Source organism: Natator depressus, chromosome 23 (assembly GCF_965152275.1).
Source record: "Natator depressus isolate rNatDep1 chromosome 23, rNatDep2.hap1, whole genome shotgun sequence".
Lineage (NCBI taxonomy): Eukaryota > Metazoa > Chordata > Testudines > Cheloniidae > Natator > Natator depressus.
Window position 1 is genome coordinate 10,386,712 of NC_134256.1, and position 26,529 is coordinate 10,413,240.

The window sequence follows — 26,529 nt, forward strand, 5'->3', positions numbered from 1 at the left end:
GACAACCTCTCCTTGTTTCAACTTTCATGTACACTGAAGCTGCGGGGTTTCTAGAGGCCAACGTGTCCATTGGCTTCCTATCAGTATCCAAATATTGGGTATTAGTCCAGCAGCACCGACTATAAATCGGCTAGGCTCACCAGGTGAATTTCCCAATCCCACATGCATCCTCCCCACGGACCTGGCAGGATTAGGTATGTGGGAGCCCACACCCCTCCGACTGGCCCGTATGCTTGGAAGGAGCACTGCGAGCATCTTCATTTCCACCCTGAAACCCTCCAAGTATGTCTCCAAGGCCACAACTCAGATGGCACCCCCGAAGCATTAGTAAGGGCAGTGGGCCAAGTCTGATGCTCAAGATCAATCCGAATGGCCATGAGCTGGTCATTCAGAAAATCCTGAATCTCTGAACAGGCCAAATCCCACTGCAATACCTTCCCGCCTCAGTGATGTTTAATACCATCCTTGTCATTAGTTCCTGGGTTATTGAGCTAAGGGCAGAGATAACATGCAATTCACCAATTCTGTGCTCCAGTAATAAGGCCCGTGGCTTTCTCCAGCTGCCCTAGTTTTTCCTCGTGTTGTTGGCCCTTGTAGATATTCCAGATTGCCGCTGCGCTATTAGCACCATCCCATAGGCATTCGTTCAAGTGCCTTTTCCTTCTAGAGAAGACCCATGCCCTTTGCTCTGCTAACCGAATGGCAGCCCCCTTGGAGCAATTTGGGTATAAAGAGGTAACCTGAAAACTGGATAATGTCAGTGTGAATTTTACAATCCCTAGCGTGGCATTAACTATTGTCCATCGATATCCGAGCACATCTCTCTTTCATACAGTGTCATACCACATCTGTTGGTTAACAATTCTCATATAGCTCTGGGAAACATCAACATTAATGGCATAGGAAGGAGAATATTTCAATATGGTACAGGTTAAGTTATTGGTTATCGGGATTAATTCAGTACAGGTAAAATTTCCGTTAGTGGAATGCACTTTCTGAGTATGAGTTTGATTATTTACTAATTGGGTAACCAAATAACAATAAGGACCCCTTCCTTCCAACATACTGCATGCTCTGGAATGGCCATCATATCAACCCCGCTATGAAACCCACTAATCTAAATGACGGATTCTTGAAACTCATTTGTAGTTATATCATACACTTCTATCTCTACTGACCCGTCTGTTTTCCACTCAATTTTTTGCCTGTATGACATATTCTGAACCTTAAAGAATAAATTTTCCAAGCAATATTTAAATAAATCACTAAGATGTGAAGGCCTTGGCCATTGGTTTTCATCAGAATATATGGTATTATTGATATTTGGGTAAGTTACAGGAGTGGTAGTGGTGGTGGAGGAGCTGGCGGGGGCAGTGCTCGTGGCAGCAAGGCGCCTTTGGTATTTGTCCTCTGGAAGCCAATTAGGGAGGGCAGTGCATTCTGATGGTACTTGTCCATAAGTACAGAGCCCAGCCCCCGGAAGAAACCCAAACCACCACTCAACCCCGCAACATTCCCAAGAACGGTCCCCTGCCAATGTATTCCGTTCCCGCCACCAGGGCCAATTCTTAATGTCTTTTGTAGTCAGGAATCCATGGACTTTGGTGGTTTTGGCGGAGCGAGTGTTCCTTCGTCTTTCCCGGAGTAGTCATGGTGCAGGATCATGCAGGGGAGAGGATACCAGCACATCCCCCTGCAGTGGTTTGGTTCCTTAAACAGATGCTGGATATATGGTGGTTCCATTAGTGGACAAGGGAGCGGTTACTAGCACTTCACCTTGTCTTTGTTTCCTGCTGTCCAGGAGGTGGGAAAGAGGTACCAGAAGGAGAGATAGGCTGATCAGCAGTTGGAGTAGAATCATCTTGAGGTGGTGAGGCCTTTTTGCAGTGAGAAGCATGGGTCCAGGCAGTCAGTCCTTGGTACTTCACGGTGGTGTTGGTAGTCAACAGAACTTGATAAGCGCCTTTCCAGAGCGGGGTTAGAACAGTCCTTCGTTGATGGACCTCTATGTAGACCCAGTCTCCTGGTTCCAATGAATGACAGGGTTGCTCAGGATCCTTGGGTAGTGCTTCTTTCACCTGTGAATAAAGAGACCTAACACATTTCATTAATGCCTGGCAGTAATTAAGCATTGTATCATCCATCAAATGAATGTCTGTCTGGGCGAGGGCCAGAGGAGGCACTGCTGGAAGTTGCATTGGGTTCCCTGTCAGGATTTCATGAGGGCTAAGTCCAGTCTTTTGGTTGGGGGTGGCCCTCATGCTCATTAATGCTAACGGAAGGGCATCTGGCCATTTTAAGTTTGTTTCTGCACAGATCTTGGCCAGTTTGTTTTTCAGAATCCCATTCTGGCATTCTACTGTCCTGGCAGACTGAGGGTGGTGGGGACAGTGGAGGTTGTGTTGGATCTGCAAGGCTGCACATAACTCTTTTACAATCTGTCCAGTAAAATGAGTACCCCGATCACTGTTGATACCAACAGGTACGCCAAATCATGGTACAAGATCCTTAAGAAAAATGTTCACAACAGACTTGGCGTCTGCCCTCCTTCAAGGGAAGGCTTCAACCCAGCTTGAAAAAACATCAACTAATACTTATTCACATACTCATAATTACAACATTTAGACATTTGAATAAGATCAATCTGAATATTTACAAAAGGTCCCCAAGGAGGGGGATGCGCTGCCTTTCTAACTTTGACTGCTTTTCCAACACTATGTTGCTTGCAGATTGCACACTGTTGACAGTAATGTTGGGCTACAGAGGAAAAATTTTGTGAATACCAGTCTTGTTTAACTGCAGCAATCATCCCTCCCTTTGCTCATGTGTGCCATTGTGTGGTGCACGCGAGCAAAGTAGGGCAAGAGCACCTTCAGTGCAACCAGGCGGCTGTCCAGGTAGCGCCACAGGTGATCAGGGAGCAAAGTGCACCCAGCAACACTCCAAGAACATTTTTCGGCTTTCGGTGCCACGTCCTAGATCTTGGCAAGGTCCTCAGGGGAGGCCAGCAGAGGTTGCTCAATCATGGCAAGAGTGTACACAGCCTGAGAGGGAGAAAGGGCCACAGTTTTGGCTGCTGAATCAGCTAAAGCATTTCCACGTGTAACTTCATCATGAGGGGCTGGTGAGCAATACATTTTACAACACCAACAGCTTTGGGCAACAGAAGGGCATCCAAAAGAGCAGACACATATGTGCCATTTTTAATAGGGGAACCAGAGGATGTAAGGAAGCCTCTGTGTTTCCACAGTTCACCATAATCATGTACTACTCCAAAAGTGTAGCAGGAATCAGTATAAATAGTAACAGCTTGATCCTGTGCCAAAATACAGGCTCGGGTCAAGGCAACGAGTTCGGCAACCTGGGCTGAAAATACAGAGGGAAGGAGGGCACTTTCAATGACAGAATACAAAGAGCATACTGCATAGCCAGCAACCATATTTCCCTTAGATTTTCGCAAACAAGAGCCATCTACAAAATAAATGAGTTCAGGGGTCTATAAAGGCACATCCATGAGGTCTTCCCTTGGATGGGTAAGGATAGAAATCACAGACACACAATCATGGGGCTCTCCATCCTCTGGCAATAAGGAAGCAGGATTTAAAATGGGACATTGAGTCTGGGTAATATGAGACAAGGATAGCAGAACAAGTTCGTATTTGGTGAGGTGAGAAGTAGACAGATGTTGAGTCTCAGATTTTAACAGAAGAGCAGCCACAGCATGAGGTACTGCAACAGTCAAGGGTGACCCTAGGACTATGGATTCAGACAACTGCACAGACAGAGCAACTGCCGCTACAGCCTCTTCCCCCTGAGGCCCCACCTGCACTCAGCACTGAGGCCTCATCCTGCTCGGTCTCTTTCGCCCCGAGGCCCTGTCCACCGCTCACATGGGGGAGGAGGGGGCAGAGAGGAGCAAGCGGTGGGCAGTGCCTGGGGGGAAAGAGGTTGAGTGTGGGTGGAGCTGGGGGGAGGGTCACGATATGGGTGCCGCTGCCATTGTAAACCCAGTACTGCCCCGCGTGCCTCTAAGAGGCAATACTTTCCACTCGCAAGCATGGAGTTTGTGTATAACAAAAAGAAAACTTTTATTAAAAGGGAACCCAGCATTAATTTGGGGAAACAACACAACCCTGATTTGAAAGAATGCAACCATAAGCAAATCTCTCTCTCTTTCTCTCTCTCTCTCTCTCTCTGGTATCGGTGCCACTAGATGGGACACAACACCGCACCCGGGAGGTCTGTGGGTTACACAAACACCCGCCCACCCCACAGCACTGTGAGGTCTGAGGCCTTTTCCGGCAGCCATATTAGGAGAGCAGCAGCCATGAACCAAGCAGCAGAAAGTCACATCCTCACATTCCATCTAAATTACATTAAAACAATGTAATATTGTTCTGTTAAGAAGGAGATTCTGTCCTAATAGTGCCCACCCTCACTAGATAATGAAACAGATCTTAAGATGTTTAAAGAAAACTTTGTTTGACAGCATTCTGTCTGACAAGGAAACACTTATCAACGGTTGTGGGTGTGAAATCTCTACTTCTTTATTGTTTTGTCTTTATGGACCCCGCTTCTCTACTGTTTTTCTGTATGGCTTCTGTCTGGTTCTTTGTTTCTGTCTGTTATATAACTAATTTTGCACGTTTTAAATCAACTAAGAAGATGGAGTATGATTGGTTAAAGAAATGTTTCACAAAATGTTAGGATTGGTCAAAGAATTATTTTGTAATAGTTTAGTAAAATGCTTGAGGTAGAGCTAAGTGGGACTCAAAGTTTCACTATAAAAACTGAGATCCAAGAAGGAGACCATCTGGGGAAAAGAAAGGGAAAGGAAAAGAAGAATAAGAAGGAAAGACCTGGAAGAAGAAGAACTCACAACCTTGGTGTGTAGCAACCAGAACCCAGATGAGATGAACCTGGCCTGGCCAACAGGGAAAGTCCGCCTGTGTGTCAGCATTGTATGCTTAGCGTGTGTATTCTGCTTGGTGACTGTTAATAACTAGAGGGTAAGGATATTATTGTGTAAGACTCTTTCACTGATAAAAGGTCTTGTAAAAGAGTATGCCCCGAGCTCTGGGAACTGGGTAAGGGTGGGTGCCATACAGTGTGCGGGCAGTGTCCTTTGCCTCAGTTTCCCACCGTGCAGTGTCTGAGAAGCAAACATCCCTTTAATATGCCCCTCCCCTTGCCCTTTGCTTCACCCCACTCACAGTTGGCTGTCCTTGGTCAGGGAGGGCCCAGAGTTCAGAGGTGTGTTCACGTGGGTTCACCTCCCACCCCTGAAAGCGTGGGCGGGGGGCTCTGAGCATCATGATGCAGCCATGCACCTCGGCAGCGGGGTCACGGCCACTGCTAACTCTGCCACCGAACTCTGCTACAGTTGTTGTTATCTCTGTCACCACTCAGCTCTGCTGTTGCTGCTTACTACCTCTTCTGCAGCACCACGGTCCAAGGGCCCCCACCTAGCCCCGCTCTCAATGATTTCAACAGGAGACTTTTCATCATCTTCACTGCAGCACTGTCCCCACACTGGGTCTCAGGCCTAACCCCTCAACCTACTCACCAGTGACTTCTGCTCTAGCAACCAGAAACAAGAACTCTCTACTGAACCCAATCATCTCTGTTGCGGACAACACAAAACAACCCCTCCCCTCCCTTTTACAGGGATTTGGCATCCCTACCTCATGGTTGGCAGGTGAGGTTCAGTGTAAGGGGACCCCCCTTTAATCAGGGCAGACTAAGTTCCTTTACTGCCCCTTACTCATGGAATAAGGAAAGAACATTTCAACATTCAATACGAAAGTGAATTATAACTCCAAACCAGCCAAAACTGATCCCTTTGGCAGAGCAGGTTTGTCTGCTGATCCCCCAGGGGAAGTAGGGGTGCCTATGCCAGCAGTTCTCAAACTGGGGGGTCACAACTCCTGAAGGGGTTGTGAGTTTATTACGCGGGGGTTGTGAGTAACTGGGCGAAACAGAGAGCAACTTCTATAAAATATATAATTTAAAACTAGCGTTTTAGAACAATTACATACACCTTTCTCTCACAAGGTAGTGTATTTACTTCAAAATGTATTGTAGATGTATTATGCAGTGATCCTTGTTCCTAAATGAAATATACATTTGTATTATCACCACTGTAAGGAAATTGGGGATTGCAGTCTCGTACATGCAGGTTTGTTGTCTTGAGATTTAAAGGTGGGTCAGAGACAACATTAGAGGGCTCGATCGTTCAGCAGCTGAAGAGCTGCATTAAATCACAGACAAATCAGAACATTGAGACTGGCCCACCCCCAAAAAAGCAATTTATAATTTAACAGTCAGACACACAGGTGGGGCAGCACTGGTGGGAGCTATAGCCATCCCAAAATTTGTCTTAGCCCCCCCACAGCCACCTCTCCTAGTGCAAAGGTTAAACATTATGCAGATGTGTGGGTAGCATGGTAGAGCACTGCCACCCTTACTTCTGCAGTTCTCCGCTGCAGCTGGCGGTGGTGCTGCCGTCCGAGCTGGGTGCCCGGCCAGTAGCCGCCGCTCTCTGGCTGCCCAGCTCGGAAGGCAGCGCCGCTGCCAGCAACAGCACAGAAGTAAGGGTGGCAATGGCGTGTCAATCTAAGAACACAAGAACAGCCATACTGGGTCGCACCAAAGGCCCATCTCGCCCAGTATCCTGTCTTCCGACAGTGGCCAATACCAGGTGCCTCAAAAGGAATGAACAGAACACGTAATCATCAAGTGACCCATCCCCTGTCGCCCATTCCCAGCTTCTGGCAAACAGAGGTGTTGCTGGCACCCAGTGCCAGAGGCAAGCAACAGCAGGGGTTCGTTGCCCGGTATGCGTCACCCAATAAACACAACGGGGTGGAGAAGCAGAAAAGTTTATTTGAAGTTCCAAAGAAGGTACAGGGAGAAAAGAATCTCAAATCCTGCACACTGAGCAGGCAGAGTCACATACCTTTATACTTCTTATCTTTATTGCATTACGCATCAGCCAAGTAAAACTGCTTTGCCTTATATGGGTTACAACAATACTTTTTCCGGCAACCTTTAACAAGCATTTTAGCAATTCAAAACAACAGCACAGCCTGCTTAACCTTGCGATTAATGAGGCAAATAAGCGGTTATGGCCTTGTAGCTGATTCTTGCCGTTATCCTAACTTGGCGCCAGCAAAACCTACACGAAACAGCTCTATCTGCAGCTGCAGCATTATTTTGGGAATACAAGGGCTTTCTCAGGCCAGCCAGGACTGAATTCTGTGAAGGGGGGTTGAGAAGGGCACCTGGGCCTAGAGCGAAGAGACTTCCTCAACACTCATGGTCTTCCATCCCCTCGACTTAACTAGTGGCCATGCCCTGGGACCCCAACAGAGGTTAGGGACACTATCTCTGCCCATCATGGCTAATAGCCATTGATGGACCTATCCTCCATGAATTTATCTCGTTCTTTTTTGAATGCTGGTTATAGTCTTTGGCCTTCACAACATCCTCTGGAAAATTGTTCATCAGACTGACTGTGTGTTGTGTGGAGAAATACTTCCTTTTCTTTGTTTTAAACCTGCTGCCTACTAATTTCATTTGGTGACCCCTAGTTCCTGTGTTATGAGAAGGAGTAAATACAAATTCCTTATTTACTTTTTCCACACCAGTCATTTTATAGACCTCTACCATATCCCCCCTTAGTTGTCTCTTTTCCAAGCTGAAAAGTCCCTGTCTTATTAATCTCTCCTCATATGGAAGCTGTTCCATACATTTTTGTTGCCCTTTTCTGAACCTTTTCCAATTCCAATATATCTTTTTTGAGATGGGGGCAACCACATTTGCATGCAGTATTTAAGATGTAGGCGTACTATGGATGTATATAGAGGCAATATGATCTTTTCTGTGGGTGCAATTATGGACTCCTCAGAGCTTGGCCCTGCATTCGGTGATGGCCGCCTTTGTCCCTGTGCAGTGGACATCATTCAGCCAGGTGGGGTCAGAGCCTTGTCCAAACTGCGCTCTTCCTGGGGCTGATAATGCCGTCCCGCAGCCCAGCTGCCTGCACACAACTCCGGCATCACATAGGTCCCAGCTGTAATCACACACGGTTCCCCATTATTGGTTATGAAGCACTTTGACTCTTCCTGTGTAGTGACTCTGGCTGTTCACCAGTCTGAGCTGGGAGTGCTCTGAAATGGTCAAATCCACCAATGCACCACAGGCATTACCACGGAGCTGTACCGAGGCCAGAGCGAAAAGGAAAAGGTGGCCGCTACCTTTGCGGGAGTGTCGGACGATGATTTTTTTAAAGGAAGGATGAAAAAGTGGCAATGAATGAAACTTAGAAATGATAATGTGCCAGGTAGTTGAAATGCTGATGTCGGTTTGCAGCAGCTCAGTGTCAGACACATAGCAGAGCAGCTCTTCAAAAATTGCCTCTTTTCATTACTGTTAATGGCGTGTTTCCCATTTTTAGCCTTTTTTGGCACCTGTTTCCAAGAATCTTGGGTTCTGAATCACTTCCCACACTGCTGTACATTAGCCAAGATGGGCAGGCATGGTGACCCTATCCTCTGTTTGCCAGAAGCTGGGAATGGGCGACAGGGCATGGATCACTTGGTGATTCCCTGTTCTGTTCATTTCTTCTGAAGCAGTTGGCATTGGCCCCTGTCGAAAGACGGGATACTGGGTTAAATGGACCTTTTGTCTGACCCAGTCTGGCCGTTCTTATGTTCTGACATATGCTAATGAGGACAACAGCAATTGGATGTCGGTACATCTCTTTATTAATTTAGAAAATAATATTTTAAAATGACTCTTGATAAAGATGATAGCATGAAACTGACGTATTTCTGAGTGACACGAGTATTCTTAGCCTAAAAGTTCCTCTAGGGGGCTCGTCACACCCACAGCCGGCTCTCTATGCCAGTTCCTCATAGCGCTTGGTTGAGGGTCTTAGTCCTGCTCTTTGTCCTGGGCCCAGCAGATCTAATCTAACCTAAAGCTCCAGAATGAGGATCAGCTTCCCTCGCAACATGGAGCTCTCTCCCATAGGGGTAAAGCTGGAGACAGAACTTGCTCGGGCTGTAGAGTAAACTGCCTCAGGAACTAAGAACCATCACAGACCTTAACACCCTCCACTCTCAGTGCCAGCAGCACACCTCTGACCCGCCTTCTCCAGCACAAACACAGGGGAGTGTGGCCATCGGCTAGCGCAAGGCGTTCCGCCACATCAGCGATGAGGACAGGATGAGAACTACAGGTGGCTGAAACTGGAAAATTCCAGTTTGCAGGACCAAACCAAATCATTTTGAAATTTCCCATGAATTGTAAATTCTGAAAAAATTCAGTTTCAGAAAATTCTCATTTTCTTATTCTGTTTTGGAATTTCAAACTTTTGTTTCAAATTCTGCCTGATGCGGTTATATTCATGTGCATATTATTTGTATGTTATTTTTTGACTTGTCAGTAGTACAAGTGACTAATATGCACTACTACCACTGACAAGTCAGGATCTGACATAATAGTTGAAATATTCTGTTATTGTTATATTATTATATGTTCTATTGCTGGTCTATTGTTTCTTTTTAAAACCATTGGGGCAGCTGCTACTTAGTATTGATTAAGAATATTATCTTTTATTTTATGTCACAGTTGTAATGAAAGACTTTGAGCTGCAGCCCTGCTCCCTGCAGCACAGCGCCACCTAGGCCCAGCACTGACTGCGAAGGGAGAGTGCCCCTCAGTGAGCTCACCCACCCCATTCTTTGCAAACCAGGCCCACTGATGCCAGGCTGGGTCACTGAGGCCAGCACTGACTGTGAGGGGAGAGCGCCCCCTGCGGAACCACCACCCCTGCAGTACAGGCCCCCATCACCATGCAGGAAATTACATATGTGAGGGTTACCTGAGCACACAACACTGGCATCTTCTTCATGAGTTATGGTCTCCCTAAAGTCTAGCCCTGCACTCGGTGAGGAAAGCTTCTGCTCCTGTGCAGTTAATCTCATCCAGCCAGATGGGGTGAGCCCCTTCTCCAAACCAAGCTTTGTCTGGGACTGATACTGCCCCACACGCCAGCTGCCTGCACACGACTTTGGCATCATTAATATCCCAGCTGTGATCACACACGGCTCCCCACTGCTGGTCATGAAGCACTTCGAGTCGGCCAGCGCAGTGACTTGGGCTGTTCACCAGGCGGAGCTGAGTGTGTTCTGAAATGGTCAATGGTCAAACCTACAAACACCCCAGGAGAAAAAAAAGACTAACCAGTAAAATCCACTCCAGGGGGATGCTGTAATTATCCCCCCAACCAAGTGCACTAACCCAGGAAATTCAATGTTAAGGTGAAACTGCAAAGAACCCTCAGCATGTTACGATCTGGGAGGTCACAGCTAAGCACTAATCAACCTTAACTCTGCCCTGCAGTGACTGCGGGGTTTGGACAGCACTGGTCTCTCAGGTGCATGTGTGGCCCAGTGGGCATGTTACAGAGCTGGGAATTCTGTGGATTGTATGGAGCCAGATTGAGGGCTTGTGAAAAGCCCCTTCCAGCCCCCCAACAGTCAGCAGCACAGGGCAGAGTTGAGGCTGCCTAGCTTGGCTGTGCTTGAGATGCCCGTGCCCATGGGGATGGGACCAGGAACCCAACGAACAAGCCACATCACCAGCTGCAGGGCCCAGAGATCCCACCCATGCTGGGAGCACCCCTACTGCCGTCGGGGGAAGACCTGCCTGCATGGGACAGCCCCTCTGCAACAGGAGCTAGGAGCGGGCAGGGACCCACTCCATCCAGTGGGGAGAGCTGTCGACCTCCCAGCAAAGGGCCCCCTCCTGCCATTGTCCCCCAGCTCTTCTGACCAGCCGAGGTGGGTGGAGGGCTGTGGGGGAGCGTGTGTTGTGCCTGCGTGGTTGTGGGCAGACAGTGGTTATTGCTGTGGCATGGTGGGGTGACTCCATTATCCAACCTCCATGTCGACTCCCCTGCTCCAATCCTACCCGGCGATGAATCGTGGTTTCCCCTTCTCACGGGCTGGCCCTTGGCTCCGTACGATGCCCTAGAGATCACAGGGGCTGTCTGGCCCTTCATGCACCTGGCCACGAGGTGGAGGCACTGAGTGCAGAGAACACAGGGCCCGCTGGACCAAAGGTGGGACACCCCAGAACGGGGAGAGCATTGGGAGTGCTCCCGAGGGGCCTGAACATGGTTTCCTTAGAGGGAGTGGGGGATGTCCCAGGCCAGCACATGGACCATGTGACCATGTGGGAGCTCAGCATAGGGAGCAGGGCTGCGGTGGGGCTGTCTAGCCTGAGAGCAGAGTCCCAGAGGGGACCGTGATGCTGGGGAAAGGGACCAGAGAGGACATGGGAAGCCCAGAAGGGGAGACTTCATTTGAAACACCAGTTGAGAGATGTATGAGTATCCCCAGGTCACACCCAGAAGGGAAACTGAGTCCCCATAGCACACCTCAGTGTGGCAGCTTTGTTGGACATGTTACAGTCATTCACCCCACTCCCAGCAGCACAACACCTCCAGTGCTGCTCTGGGGCATTGGGGCGAGAACTGACTATGGTGGGGGGGAGAACGCCTCCACCTCCTGCACAATAAGACAGGGGTTAATATTACCTGAGCAGTCAACACCAGCATCTTCTCTGTGGGTACAGTTCTTGCCTCCCCAAGGACTAGCTCTGCATTCAGAGAGGGAAGTTTCTGTTCCAGTGCACTTAACCTCAGGCAGCCAGATGGGGTCAGACCCTTCTCCAAACTCAGCCAGCCCTGGGGCTGATAACGCCGTCCCACAGCCCAGCTGCCTGCACACGACTCCGGCATCCTGTAAGTCCCAGCCCTCATCACACATGGTTCCCCACTGCTGGTTATGAAGCACCTCGACTTTCCCAGTGCAGTGACTCGAGCCATTCACCAGCTGGAGCTGAGCGTGCTCTGAAATGCTCAAACCTACAAGTGCAACGTGGGAATAAAGACTCAGAGAGGGGAAGATCAGGTCTGAGCCATGAACGTCCTTTCTAGCATCCTCCATGTCTATGTGTCTTTACAGCGGGATGTTCCCTGTCTCCTGGGAGCCTGGAGGCAACCAGACCTTTGCCCCTGAGCCAGGGCTTAGGACGTGAGTTTCAACAGCGGAAAAGCCTAACTGCATAAAGGTAACAAATTCCCTGCAGCCCAGACTATTTACAACAAGATCTTCACAAGAAATATGAAGATTTCCTTCTTGAGAACATACCTCCCTTTGGAAGGACATAGGTGAGTGGCAGAAGCCCTACCCATAATGCCGTAATTGATGGGCAAATGGGGGTGTGGCTTTTGCTACATGTGGGTTACACCAGTTTGACTGAATTTGGTTAACCCTGTGCAAAATCCCGTGGAGACACTCTTATTTTGGATTTGGCCTTTCTGGGGTTAGCTTCCCCACTGTCAGAACAGGGACGAAGCAGAACCAAGATAAGTGTAGACACGCCAACCAGCACGGTTTTCTCTCTGTTTGCAAACAGCACTTTAGTTAACCCAGTGCTGGTTTACACCTCAGGAACTGACTGATGCTAAACCACAGTGGGTACCCAGGTCAGGACTGGAAGGGAGCTCCTGGGTCATCTGGTCAAATCCCCAGCTATTGCAAATCCCCCATCATATCATCCCATTCTTAAACACGTCAAGCTCCATCTTTAAACTAGTTAGAGTGTTTGTCCCCCACTCCTCCTATTGGGAGGCTACTCCAGAATCTCCTTCCTCTTATGGTTAGAACCCATCTCCTAATTTCCAGCCTCAACTTATTCCTGGCCAGTTTATCCCCATTTGTTCTGGTGCCAGGATTGTCCATTAGCTTAAATAGCTCTTCTCTCCCCCGACCCCTGAGGTATGTGAAGAGAACCATCAGATCCCCTGTCAACCTGCGTTTGCTAGGCTAAACAAGCAAAGATCTCCAGTCTCCTCTAGTAAGAACAGCTCTCCATTCTCCTGGTCATCCTAGAAGCCCATCTCTGCACCTGGGCCTGTTTGAATTCACACCCCAGTAAGGCTGGGCAGGGCTGTTAACCCCTTGGGCTGGATGGGTAATGGAGATCCAGAGTGACTAAGTGATTTGCCCAAGGTCACAAAGTAAATCTGTGCCAGAACAGGGACTTGAACCACAGCCCAGAGTTATAGAGTTTAGGGCCAGAAGGGGCCACCAGATAATCTAATCTCCTGTGTATCACAGGCCACCAACACCACCCAGCACCTGCACACTATACCCTACAATGGAAATTGTATCATGGCCCTCGGGAGACTAGACTATTGTGTGCCATAGGCAGAGACTAGGAGGGACTGAGGTGCACCAAGGCTCGAGGCCCCTGCCATGGCAGGGAATTGATTAAATGAGATACACCCATATGATCCCGGCATGTGACCCATACCCCACACTGCCAAGGAAAGTGAACCCCCCTAAGGTCACTGCCAGTCTGATCTGGGGAAAATTCTTTCCCGACCCCACAGGTGGTGATCAGTTAGACCCTGAGCATATGAGCAAGAACCAGCCAGCCAAGCTCTGTGAGAGAGAAGCTCGGTGTCACTCAGAGCCCTGGCCCACCCTGTCCTGTGTCCCATCCCCAGCCATGCCCAGTCCTGATGCTTCAGAGGAAGAAGACCAAAAAAACCCTACAACCCTGCCACCCCCCAAAATACCCCCAAATAAACCACCCAACCAACCAAAACTACATTGGGGGGAAAATTCCCTTCCTGACCCCCTGCAGGTGACCAGCTGAAGCCCTGAAATTGGAGATTTTAGGATCATTGCAACAGAAGAGGCTGCCGAGCTCTGCCTCTCACCACCACAATCAATCCTGTCATACAATCCTACTAAACAATTTGTCCAGCTCACTCTTAAAACAATAACTAAGTTGTTGGTCCCCACAACTCCTCTTGGGAGGCTGTTGCAGAACCTGCCTCCTCTGATGGTTAAAAACCTTCCTCTAATTTCCAGCCTGAATTTGTTCATGGCCAATTTATATCCATTTGCTTTTGCACCAACATTGTCCTTTGTCTTCAATAGCTCTTCACCCTCCCTGGTATTTACCCCGCAGTGTTTTTACAGAGAACAATCAGATCCCCTCTCAGCCTTCTTTTTGCTAAATGAAAAAGCCACACTCTTCCAGTGTCTTTTCATAAGATCGCCACTCCAAACCCTGATCATCCTAGTAGCTTTTGTCTGCACCTGCTCCAGTTTGAATGAATCTTCCTTGAACATGGGTGACCAAATCACACTCCGTATTCCAGATGGGGCCTTACCAATGCCTCGTACAATGGCATGAATACTTTTCTCTCTTTACTGGAAACGCCTCGCCTGATACACCCTAGGATCATATTTGTCTTTTTTGCAGCCTCATCACATTGGTGGCTCAGAGTCATCCCGTGATCAAGCCGCACTCCCAGGTCTTTCTCCTCCTCCATTGTTTCCAACTGATAAGCCCCAATCTGTAGTAGAAATTCTTATTATTAGACTCTAAGTGCATGACGTTGCATTTTGTACTATTGAATTTCATCCCATTTCTGTTATTCCTGTCTTCAAGGTCATCCAAATCTTTCTGTAGAATACTCTGATCCTCCTCTGTACTGATCACATCTTCCAACTTTGTGCCATCAGCAAATTTCATTAGTGCACTCCCACTTTTTGTGCCAACGTCATTAATAAGAATATTGAATAAGACTGATACCAAGACTGATCCTTGAAGAACTCCATTAGTAACCTCCCTTAGCCTGATAGTTCACCTCTTGGCACAACCTGTTGCCTTCTTCCCTTTATCCAGTTCCTCACCCACCTTACAATGCTTGTACCAATCCCCATCTTCCCTAATTTAACTAATAATTTCCCACGTGATACAGTGACAAAAGCTTTACTGAAAGTCCAAGTATATTAGATGTACTGCACTTCCCTTATCTAAAGAATCAGATGCATCCGATCTGTAGCTCACGAAAGCTTATGTTCAAATAAATTTGTTAGTCTCTAAGGTGCCACAAGTACTCCTTTTCTTTTTGTCTCAAAGAAGGAAATCGGGTTAGTCTGGCACAATCTACCATTGGTAAACCCCAATTGCATTACAGCCCCTTTTCCATTTACCTCCACGAATTTAAGTATTCTTTCCTTCACAATTTGTTCTAAAACCTTTCCTACTATTGAGGTCAGATTAATGGGTCTGTAATTGCTTGAATCACTTTCCCCCCCACTTTCTTAAATGTAGTTACGACATTAGCTATTCTCCAGTCATATGGTACTGCTAGTGGACTAGCAATCTCATGTACCAGTTCTTTCAGTATTCTGGGATGGATGTTAGCTGGCCTTCCCAATTCGGATGTGTTAAGCACTTTTAAATTTTTCTTCCACCTTAGATGTGGTAATTTCCATGTGTGTACACTCATGCCAGCAGATCGAGGGACGTGATCATTCCCCTCTATTCGGCATTGGTGAGGCCTCATCTGGAGTACTGTGTCCAGTTTTGGGCCCCACACTACAAGAAGGATGTGGAAAAATTGGAAAGAGTCCAGTAATTACCTCCCTAATTCAACAAGGAGTTATTATTCCGACAGTCAGTGAATGTAACACCCCCATTTTACCTGTAAGGAAACCTGGCAAGCAGACGTGGCACTTTGTCCAGGATCTCCATGCTGTCAATGCTGCTGTTCTCCCTACCTACCCAGTTGTCCCGAACCCTGCTATTATTCTCTCCTATATTCCTCCCTCTGCCGTTTATTTCACGGTTGTCGACCTCTGCTGGGCTTTCTTCTCTATCCCTGTACACAAAGATAGTCAATATCTGTTCGCTTTCACCTACCAAGGGTGTCAATACACTTGGACCAGGTTACCCCAGGGTTACACCGAATTGCCCACCTTGTTCTCGCAGATCCTCAAAAGGGATCTGGATGATATTGAATTCAAAATGGGGTCCACTCTAGTCCAATACGTAGATGACCTACTGTTGGCATCACCATCTTTAGAGGCCTCTAAAACTGATTCCCTTACACTATTGCAAGCTCTAGCCGAGAAGGGTCATAAAGCCTCCAAGTCTAAACTACAGCTCTGTCTGCCCAAGGTCCATTATTTGGGACATGATATTTCAGCTGCAGAGAGATGCTTGTCCTCTGTGCGAATACAAGCCATCCTCCAGGTCCTTAAACCAACCACAAAAAACAAATGTGCGGCTTCATAGGTATGGCCGGGTATTGTCGAGAGTGGATCCTTGGGTATACAACTATTGTTAGGCCTCTGCAAGAATTAACCCTTGACAAGGATAATTTACTAAAATTAAGGAGGTTCTTACCAGGTCCCCCGTCTTGGGTTTACCTGACTACCAGAAGCCCTTCACCCTCTACTGCCATGCGAAGGACGGAATAGCCTTGGGGGTCCTTACTCAAACTCATGGTGACAAACGACACCCCGTAGCGTATTATAGCTCACCTTTGGACCCTGTAGCAGCTGGACTCCCTCCTTGCCTTTGGGCGGTAGCTGCAGCCACTTCCCTTGTGGAGGCTTCTGCTACTCTCATTTTGGGTTCCCCCTTATGTGTTGCCTTCCCGCATGCTGTGACCACTCTGCTTCTGAAAAGCAGAACCCAGCACCTCTCCAACTCTAGACTAACTAAGTATGAAATGCTGCTTTTAAATGCTTCAAATGTAACCCTTACTCGCTGCCCTGTCCTTAACCCCACTTCCCTACTTCCCGCGGCAACTGAGGGACAACCTCATGACTGTTTAGCTGAGACAGCAGAACTCTCCACTCCTAGAATTGATCTAAAGGATACCCGGCTTCATAATCCTGATCTACTATTCTATGTAGATGGGTCCTGCCTCAGAAATCCTGCGGGCCTGCTAGTGGCCGGCTATGCTGTTTGTTCCCAACACGAGTCTGTGGAAGCCCACTCCCTTCCAGGAGCACACTCAGTCCAAGTCACAGAACTTGTCGCCCTTACCGATGCTTGTACTTTAGCCAAGGACAAGTCTGTTACCATCTACACAGACTCTTGATATGCCTTTGGGGTGGTTCATGATTATGGGCAACTATAGAAACACCAAGGATTTCTCACTTGGGGTGGGCAAAGATTAGTAATGGGCCCTTTGTTGATGCTCTTCTCTCTGCCCTTCAACTCCCTTCTGCCATTGACTCCTTGAAGTCTTTAAACCACAATTTGAGGACTTCAATAGCTCAGACATAGGTGAGAGGTTTTTCGCAGGAGTGGGTGGGTGAGATTCTGTGGCCTGAGTTGTGCAGGAGGTCAGACTAGATGATCATAATGGTCCCTTCTGACCTTAGTGTCTATGAATTTATGAAAATGTACTGCTCACCAAAAACCTTATCATGATGTTACTAGAGGAAATGCACTTGCAGATGCTACTGCCAGACAGGTGGCCCTTTCCGGGTCTCCGGCTCCATTTGATTTTATTTTCCTCAGTTCACAGTTTCCCTCCAAGCCTGCCTCTTTCCACGATTTAGCTCTTATGCAAAATTCGTCCCCAGAACCAGAGAAGGACAGATGGAGGCGGGATGGATGTACTTTGCAGCCGGATGTCTTGTGGTGCTCCCCAGATGGCCACTTGGTGGCGCCCAAATCAGTGCTCCCCTATCTCGCTCGTATGTCCCATGGATTGGCGCATGTGAGCAAAGGCGGGATGATCGCTTCAGTACTGCATCATTGGTATTCCCCAAATTTCTCTATTATGGCACAGCAGTACTGCAATTCTTGTCCGACCTGCCTAGCCCACAATAGTGGCAGACCAGTTCGGACAAAACCAGCTGTGCACCCCACCCCGTGGGGACCTTCTGTAAATATCCAGATCGATTTTATCAATATGCCAAAGTGTTGTTCTTATGAATATGTTCTCATTTGTGTTTGTATGTATTCCGGATGGGTAGAGGCCTACCCTTGTGCCAAGGCCAATTCCCTCACTGTACCAAAAAAATTGTTAAGGGATTTTATTCCCCGGTTTGGTCTACCTCTCTCTTAAAAAGGGGAATTAGCTCAAATGGTGGAGCGCTCACTTAGCATGCGAGAGGTAGCGGGATCGTTGCCCGCATTCTCCAATGGGTATTTTTTTGGGGGGAGGCATAGCTCAGTGGTTTGAGCATTGGCCTGCTAAACCCAAGGTTGTGAGTTCAATCCTTGAGGGGGCCATTTAGGGATCTGGGGCAAAAATTGGGGATTGGTCCTGCTTTGAGCAGGGAGTTGGACTAGATGATCTCCTGAGGTCCCTCCAACCCTGATACTCTATGATTCTATGACTCTATGATTCTCTATTAACAGTGACCGAGGCACCCATTTCACAGGCCACATCATTCAACAAATTTGCAAGGCTCTTAACATCACCCAACACTTACATTGTGCTCATCACCCTCAAAGTGCAGGGGGGGTTGAGCACAAAAATGGGGAACTAAAGAACAAAATCTAAAATCTGTGCTGAAACCAGCCTTAAATGGCCTGATGCCCTACCTCTTGCTCTCATGTATATGAGGAGCACACCTGAACGCAAACATGGCTTGCCCCCATATGAAATCCTTATGGCCAGACCCATGCATATGCCAGAATCCCCTCCCCCACTCCCTTGCCAATTGGACCTGCAACTAAACGATGATACTGTTATGACATACTGTCAGACTCTAATTCGTTGCATTAGGTCTATCAACTCACAGGTCCAAAGTGCTCTGGTGGAACCAGCTGACACACCATGCCATCCTCTTCAGTCTGGGGACTGGGTTTATATTAAGGTATATCAGAGGAAAACTTCTTTGGAACCTCACTGGAAAGGCCCCTACCAGGTCCTACTGACCACCCGTACAGCGGTCAAGTGCAAGGGACTCGCCAGCTGGATCCACGCCTCCCACTGCAAGAAAACAATGTCATCTCTAGACCCAGATGCTGCAGATTTCCAACCGGCAGATCCAGTTCCCAAAAACAACCAAAGTGGTCATGATGACAACCCTGCTTCGGGCCCCGAAAGGGAACCTAGGTACAACCTGAGGAAGAGACAGTGATACCTCCAGTGATTCACCTTTATAGCCAGCTAAGGCTTCAGGCCTGCTGGTAAAGGGGACACCAGAGATCAAAGGCCAGAATAAAGCCTTTAGAAGTCCAGTGGAGAGCCTAGCGCTCACTGGCACCTGACTGCCATGACTGACCCCGTGGTTAGAATAAAGGAGTCAGCCATGGAGCGAAAATGACTGATGCCTTCCATTTGGTTCATATATGTAACTATGTTCTTGCTACTATTGCTGAATTTTCCCGATACTGTTATGTTCTTTTGGATGCACAAAGCCACCAGCAATTTGTCAATAAATAACCCCTCTGAAGGACCGAATAAAGTGCCAGTAACCTCTCCCTTTTATGATGCCAAACCATGGACGTTCCAAAAGAAGAAGAGGAACATCTGCTCTGCTAAAGCCAAGGCACAAGAATTCCTGACTACTAAAGACATTAAGAATTTACCCTGGTACAGAAGACGGAACATTGTACATTGGCAGGGAGGAACTTGTGGGTCCCATTCTTGGGAATGTGGCATTGATTGGGTATTGGGGTTTATTCCACAGGCTGCACCCTGTGTTTTTGGACAAGTGGCTTCACCATGCACTGCCCTCGCTAATTGGCTTCCAGACAATGAATATCAAAAACACCTTGCTACCACAACCATCACCACCACCATCCCTTCCTCCATTAACCTCACCACCGCCCCCACAACCTACTCAAATGTAGACGATACCGTATATTCAAATGAAGCCCAAAGGCCAAAGCCTTCATATTTAAGTGATTTATGGAAATTTTGCTTGGAAAAACTATTTTTTAAGGTTCAGGACCGTTCATAAGAGTGAATGATTGAGTGGAGAACCGATGGGTTGGTGGAAATAGAAATATATGATGTCACTGCAACTGAGCCCAAAAGTCAGAAATTGATGGGGCCCATAGTGGGACAGATATGATGGCTATTCCTGGAGTTTGTAGCATGATAAATAAAAAAGGCCCTTATTGTTATTTGGTCACCCAACTAGTAAATAATCAAACAAATATCCAGAAAGTTTGCTCCACTGCTGAAAAAGTTACCTGTACTGAAAATGTCCCAATAACTAATAATTTAAACTGCACCATATTGCAGTACACCCCATCCTATGATATTGATGTTGAGGCCTCTCAAGAGTATATGAGGGTGTTCAGCCATCAAATGTGGTATAATACTTCCTCAAAGAGAGATGGGTTGGAGTTTTGATGGTCTGTAATTAATGCTACACCAGGGACTGTAAAATTTACACTACCCTTATCTAGTTTTCAGATTACCTCTATATATCCTAATTGTTCAAAGGGAGCTGCCATTCGGTTGGCACAGCAACGGACATGGGTTTCCGCTAGAAAGAAGAGGGACTTGGCTGGACACCTATGGGATGGGGCAAATAGCATAGCTGCAATCTGGAATATCTATAAAGGTCAGCAACCTGAGGAAAAATTGGGACAGTTGGAAAAAGCCACGGGCCTTATTACTGGAGCACAGCAAGCCCAAGTTCACGCTGGTGTTGGTGAATTATACGTTATCTCTGGCCTTAGTTCAATGACCCAAAAGCTGTTAACAGAAATGGTACTGGGTATCACCAGCGCTGGAAAGGTATTGCAGTGGGATCTGGCTTGTTCGGAGGTACAGGATTTTCTGAATGACCAGCTTACGGCCATTCAGAGGGATCTTGAATATCAGGCATGGCCTACTGCACTTACAAATACCTCAGGAGTTCCATCCAATCTGTGGCTGTGGAGACATACTTGGAGATTTTCTGAATGGAGAGGCAGATGTTCACAGTGCTCCTTCCAAGTATACGGGCTGGTCGGAGGGGTATGGGCTCCCACCCACCTAATCCTGCCGGGTCCGTGGGGAGGATGCATGTGGGATTGGATAATTCACCAAGACATTTGGGAACTTAAATTACCTGGTATGCCCAACCAATTTGTAGTCAGTGCTCCTGGAGTACCGCCTGAAATTTGGGTAGTGATTGGAAGCCAATGGACACTCTGGCCATTAGAACCCCCTCAACTTCAGTGTATACATAGACTAAAACCAGGAGAGGTTTTCACTGTTCATGACAACATTTGTTGGGAGGGTATGGGACACGGGACTACCCTGACAGGACGCCTACTTTTCCAAGCTAATAATAGCTGTGTGCATGTTGAGACCACCACCTTGAATGACGTACGTTTTAATTTCACCACAGGCGCAGACAATCATATAATTTATTGGCCTGTGGATAAAACTCTACAATTAGCACTCAGGTTCCAGATACCCTTTAACTGGACTGCTTTAGTACCTGACTGATTCCAAAATTTGCTTTCAATCCTACCAGAGGTTCAGAAAATTTCCGAATTACAGGGACAAATTCACATGCTCCAAAATATATATCAAGCCAAAAAGAATGCCTTTTATACTGCCTATAGAATGTCTACTTTGTGTACCCAGACTGATGTATTGTGTTTTGTGACTAAAGCTATACAACAATCCCAGCCGCATCATATTATCACCATGGGAATGCTGTTGCTTTTACTGCTGTTTATCATAGGGTTATGCTATTGTTGCTATAAGAAATGTATTTATCATTGCCCATCCAGCCCCAGACCTGCCAACCTTGGTGCAAGGAATCAGGTGGCAATAATGATTGTAAATGAAATGTGTGACACAGTTTGGGCAAAAGAACAGGAGGACAAAAAGGAGGAAATTAACAAGCTCATGGCTATAGAAGTTTAGGCCCAATCAGTGGTGCCAAAAAAGGCACCAAATGGGGGAATGTAAAGGAAAATCTAGTATGCCTAAACTTCTAGGCCTAAAACTTTGGTCAAGCTAACGGTGTATATGAAGCATAAGAAGAGAGTGTGGAAAATTCCATTGAGGGTCGATTACAAACAGCACAGCTTAAGAAATGTAACCATAACCGCTAGAAGTTAGAAAAACCGTTAACCACAAAGGAAAACACTTGTGAATAACAGGAAAAGCTTGTTTTTGCTAAACTTTAAATAAGGCAAAGCTACTGTTGAAGCTTGCACTATATGCCAAATAAGGAAAACACTGTTGAAGGAAGTGGGTTTAACAAATTGTGGTTTTCAGCAATATAAGCTCCTGTATCTCTGTTTACGAAAGAGCAGCTCCAGCTGACTCTCCCTGTATGCGCATGCTTGAATAAAGTTGGCTTTCAGGCTTGTTCTGAACCAAACGCAATGCGTGGTGATTTTTCCACGACAATATCATGAGCAGAGAGATGGGAGGAGAGGTGAGTTGGAGGTCACTGTCTCTAATATTTATATCCCTCTCCCTTCTTCAAGGATTACCCCCAGCTGGGGTGCAGGTGACAAGCTGTCTCTTGTGGACATGAGGTTTGAAAGGTTCCTGTGATGCAATGTAAATTTCTTGTTTACCCTTTCCAATTGCTGGAGAATGGCCACGTAAGTAGGTGATGGCCCTTTAACACCTGAGTGGGGTTCTAGTATGTCCTTGTCTCTGAAAACCTAGTTTGTGACTGCTTGTCTTAATCTAATAACTTCTCATACAATATTGATACACACATTTTACCAGTACAATAATATTCAGCAGATTATGAGTTTTCAAATCTGTGCTCAATGCTTTTTTTGCCTCCGTCTTCACTAACAAGGACAGCTACCAGACTGCTGCGCTGGGCATCGCAACATGGGGAGTAGATGGCCAGCCCTCTGTGGAGAAAGAGGTGGTTAGGGACTATTTAGAAAAGCTGGACGTGCACAAGTCCATGGGGCCGGACGAGTTGCATCCGAGAGTGCTAAAGGAATTGGCGGATGTGATTGCAGAGACATTGGCCATTATCTTTGAAAACTCGTGGCGAACGGGGGAAGTCCCAGATGACTGGAAAAAGGCTAATGTAGTGCCAATCTTTAAAAAAGGGAAGAAGGAGGATCCTGGGAACTACAGGCCGGTCAGCCTCACCTCAGTCCCCGGAAAAATCATGGAGCAGGTCCTCAAGGAATCAATCCTGAAGCACTTAGACGAGAGGAAAGTGATCAGGAACAGTCAGCATGGATTCAGCAAGGGAAGGTCATGCCTGACTAATCTAATTGCCTTCTATGATGAGATTACTGATTCTGTGGATGAAGGAAAAGCAGTGGATGTATTGTTTCTTGACTTTAGCAAAGCTTTTGACACGGTCTCCCACAGTATTCTTGTCAGCAAGTTAAAGAAGTATGGGCTGGATGAATGTACTATAAGGTGGGTAGAAAGTTGGCTAGATTGTCGGGCTCAACGGGTAGTGATCAATGGCTCCATGTCTAGTTGGCAGCCAGTGTCAAGTGGAGTGCCCCAGGGGTCGGTCCTGGGGCCGGTTTTGTTCAATATCTTCATAAATGATCTGGAGGATGGTGTGGATTGCACTCTCAGCAAATTTGCGGATGATACTAAACTGGGAGGAGTGGTAGATACGTTAGAGGGCAGAGATAGGATACAGAGGGACCTAGACAAATTGGAGGATTGGGCCAAAAGAAACCTGATGAGGTTGAATAAGGATAAGTGCAGGGTCCTGCACTTAGGACGGAAGAACCCAATGCACAGCTACAGACTAGGGACCGAATGGCTAGGCAGCAGTTCTGCGGAAAAGGACCTAGGGGTTACAGTGGACGAGAAGCTGGATATGAGTCAGCAGTGTGCCCTTGTTGCCAAGAAGGCCAATGGCATTTTGGGATGTATAAGTAGGGGCATTGCCAGCAGATCGAGGGACGTGATTGTTCCCCTCTATTCGACATTGGTGAGGCCTCATCTGGAGTACTGTGTCCAGTTTTGGGCCCCACACTACAAGAAGGATGTGGATAAATTGGAGAGAGTCCAGCGAAGGGCAACAAAAATGATTAGGGGTCTGGAACACATGACTTATGAGGAGAGGCTGAAGGAACTGGGATTGTTTAGTCTGCAGAAGAGAAGAATGAGGGGGGATTTGATAGCTGCTTTCAACTACCTGAGAGGTGGTTCCAAAGAGGATGGTTCTAGACTATTCTCAGTGGTAGAAGAGGACAGGACAAGGAGTAATGGTCTCAAGTTACAGTGGGGGAGGTTTAGGTTGGATATTAGGAAAAACTTTTTCACTAGGAGGGTGGTGAAACACTGGAATGCGTTACCTAGGGAGGTGGTAGAATCTCCTTCCTTAGAAGTTTTTAAGGTCAGGCTTGACAAAGCCCTGGCTGGGATGATTTAATTGGGGATTGGTCCTGCTTTGAGCAGGGGGTTGGACTAGATGACCTCCTGAGGTCCCTTCCAACCCTGATATTCTATGATTCTATGATTCTATGAAATGATATCTCACAAGGCATACTTTGTAGAAAATGTATCATAGCTTTATAAAAGTGGTGACCATAGCAGTATAGACCATCACACTCCCTCATAACTTCTAGCCCACCAGTGAGGGTACTCATCTGGGATGCAGGAGACCCCTAGTTCAAGTCCTCACTCTACCGGACGAAAAGATTTGAACAAGGATCTGCCATATCTTAGGCGAGTGCCCAAACCACTAGGTCATGGACATTCTGGCATGGGGCTTCCTCAGTTTCTCCTGTTGAAGATGTTCCACTGTGGCTAAATAAGGAAACAGGCATTTGCACGTACAGACTGGGTCCTCAATCTCCCACATCGTCAGAGAGTGCCCTAACCACGAAGCTGCAACAACCTTTGCACAGGTTTTGCTCTCAGTCTTTTCATAAATGATACCCTTTTTGTTAACTCCTGTAACTCCTTCCGAATTTAGGGTATGGCATGTAGATGAATTAAAGAGATTAAACTTGAATTTACTAAAGAAAATAAAAACAGCAATGGCGTATTAGAAAAACCTGTATTTATGAATGTTCTTCTTAAGATTCAATGTTTCTTAAACAATTTAGCAGTAAATGTTTCACATTATTAACCTATTTGGCACATTTAGCAAAATACAAAAAAAGAAATGAAAAAAACATGAAATGGACCTACCCACACATACACACATACAGAGAAACGCAGACTTTTAAAGGTAACATGAAAACACAGGGCATGAGGATAAAAAAACTTGGAGGGGCATTTTAACAAATGTTTGAAATCTTTATTTAGCAAAACAGCCTGTATGTATTTTTATTAGATATCAAGGTTTAACATTGGTAAGCATGTGTCAGACAGAAACCCTTCTCAACCTCATGAGGCATTATATTCCCACTTTTGTTTTTCCAGTGTTTCTAATCACTTTTTCAGAGGGGAGTTCATAGAATCATAGACTTTAAGGTCAGAAGGGACCATTATGATCGTCTAGTCTGACCTCCTGCACAACGCAGGCCACAGAATCTCACCCACCCACTCCTGTAACAAACCCCTAACTTATATCTGAGCTATTTAAGTCTTCAAATTATGTTTAAAGACTTCAAGGTGCAAAGAATCCTCCAGCAAGTGACCCGTGCCCCATGCTGCAGAGGAAGGCGAAAAACCCTCAGGCCTCTGCGAATCTGCCCTGGAGGAAAATTCCTTCCTGACCCCAGATATGGCGATCAGCTAAACCAGGGGTCGGCAACCTATGGCACGCGAGCCGATTTTTAATGGCACGCTGCTGCCTGCCGGGTCCCAGCCGCCGGCCCTGCTCAGCCCGCTGCCGAACCCAGGCCAGGACCCCGGCAGGCAGCAGCGTGCCATTAAAAATCCTGCCCGCCCCGGCCTGCTCTTCTCCGTCCCGCCCCCCGCGGGGGCAGGGTGAAGAAGCTTGGTCCTGCCAGCTGCTGCTGCAGGGCAGGCAAGTTCCCCCTGCCCCCACCTCTTCCCCCAGTGTGCTGGATTCCTGCCCCTCCTCCCCTCCCTCCGTGCCACCGATCAGCTGATGGCCCTTGAGAGGGAGGGGGAGAAGTGGAGCCTCAGCGCGCTCGGGAGGAGGCGGAGATGAGGTGGGGACGGGTCCTTGGGGAAGGGAGGTGGAATCAGGGCATATCCCCTCCAGCCCCCTTCCGTGAGACTCTCTGAGCAGGGGGCTGAGAGCACCCCCACGACCCCAGCCCACACCCCCAGCCCTCTTCCCTGACCCTTACACCCCCCTCACACACACCCCAGCCCCCTGCCCTGACCCCTGCACACCCCCACACACCCTCCCAGCCCTCTGCCCTGACCCCTGCACCTCCCCACACACCCTCCCAGCTCTCTGCCCTGACCCCTGCACCCCTCCCACACACTCCAGCCTTGTGCACTGACCCCTGCAACCCCCGACCCCAGCCCTGACTCCAGCACTCCCCACACATACCCAGCCCCCCCACACTCCATGCCTTGACTCCTGCACCCCACTCACATGCCCCCAGCCCTCTGCCCTGACTCCTGCACCCTCCTCACACACCCCCACACCTCATGCCCTGACTCTTGCACCCCCCACATTCCCACCCCCCCCCCGAGCACCAAATGGGAGCTCCTGCAACCCACCCCCCCACATTCCCACCTGCATCCCTCGCACCAAATGGGAGCTGCCCAGGTAAGCACTCCACACCCAAACCTCCTGCCCCAACCCTGAGCCCCCTCCCTCATTCTAGCTCCTGGCC